General features: G+C 46.8%; 1 protein-coding gene across 1 annotated transcript in view; it reads right to left on the reverse strand.

Moving 5' to 3' along the window:
• The window catches only part of Znf251 (zinc finger protein 251), a 29,548-nt gene extending 28,330 nt beyond the window's left edge, over nucleotides 1–1,218 (reverse strand). Inside the window, exon 1 of the mRNA XM_031347914.1 lies at nucleotides 1,027–1,218. The gene's annotated coding sequence lies outside the window, so the exon portion shown is untranslated. The remainder of the gene's footprint in view (nucleotides 1–1,026) is intronic.
• Nucleotides 1,219–1,423: the final 205 nt, after the last annotated feature.

A 1,423-nucleotide genomic window follows, 5' to 3' on the forward strand; every position in this document is an offset into this window, starting at 1 on the left:
CACCCATATAGGTCCCACAGCTTGTTTTAGAACCATCAGTAAACACATTTGGAGCCCCAACTATAAGGACTGCTGACATAATCTTTGGAAAGATCACAGAATGCTCTCTAAAGAAGGATTGAGCATCTTGAAAAAACTGGGCAGGCGAGTTGGAGTCTGACCTCACCGCTCGCCAAACCTCTGGGTAAAAGGAGAGTCCTGGACCTCCACTGTTGATTGGATTATAGCGGGGAGGCACTAAGAGTACACAGCCTGGGGGGCCTTTTTCAATCTCTGGCCCTCTTTTCTTCTGCTTCTTCCTAAGGGAGCTTTTCTCTATCTTCTCAATCTTGTAATTCCTCATCCGTACCCTTTCCTGATTTCATTGACTGCTCCTCTTTCAGCTGTTCCCGAGCTGTCTGCCTTTCCTCAACTGTCTTACAACACTTCTGTTCTCCTAGGCAGCTCTTTTTAAATTGGACTAACCCCTCTATCTCATATACCTTAGAATTAACAGGTCCAACTATAGACTGAGGATTTGTGCCAGACAATGGAATTGAAACATTTCTTCTTTTAAAGATACAATGTTGGTTGTTTTCTCTCCGCACTCTACACTTCTCCTGGTAAAAGGTCATCCATTTTAGGAACATGGGTGAGGGAAACAGCCTTGATCACTTGTTTCTAACCAGCTTCCACACAGGTCTTAAACAGCTCTTAAAGAGTCAGAAAAATTGAGTTTAACATTAACAGCTCTAGGAGAGCCAGAAAAATTGAAAACAGAGCGCCCATGTTTACTTTTGTTACTTTTCCTTCTCCCTCCTGCTCTAATCTTATGCCTTCTGCCACTCTCTGGAGCCAGTTACTTAAGCTCCGCCTCCTGGCCCATGTGCGGAAGCAACCAATAGCAACAAGCTTACGAGGCCGCTCTGCTCACTCCGGGCTTGGCTCTCCTCAGTGTTCCCCTTTAGGCTCAACTACCGAGCACTTTTCCTGCTCTAAAGGCAGACTTGTCCCTAACCAGGAACTTTCATTGGGGGCTCAACTTACCAAGCACTTTCCGATCGATCGCCCTGTTCCTTCGAGAGTTCTGAAGTCCCCGTATGCGCCACGACTTGTGTTCCGTGCCTCTCTGCTGCCTAGCAGCAGCAATGACAACAGAACACCGAGACTTCTTCTCTAGAAGGTTTACTCAGGAATATTCATTTTTCGTTACAGCTCTCCTAGGTACCCAGGTGTTACAGCTCTTTAAGGTACCTAGGTATTACAGCTCTTCTTGATGGCACGGCTCTTCTTGGCTCTTCTTGGCTCTTCTTGATGTTGCTGCTGCTGCTTCTTCTTCTTCCTTCTTCCTCCTTCTCCTTCTCCTCCTTCTCCTTCTCCTTCTCCTCCTTCTCCTTCTCCTTCTCCTTTCTCCTTCTCCTTCTCCTCCTCCTCCTCCTCCTCC

This window comes from Mastomys coucha, unplaced genomic scaffold (assembly GCF_008632895.1).
Source record: "Mastomys coucha isolate ucsf_1 unplaced genomic scaffold, UCSF_Mcou_1 pScaffold11, whole genome shotgun sequence".
NCBI lineage: Eukaryota > Metazoa > Chordata > Mammalia > Rodentia > Muridae > Mastomys > Mastomys coucha.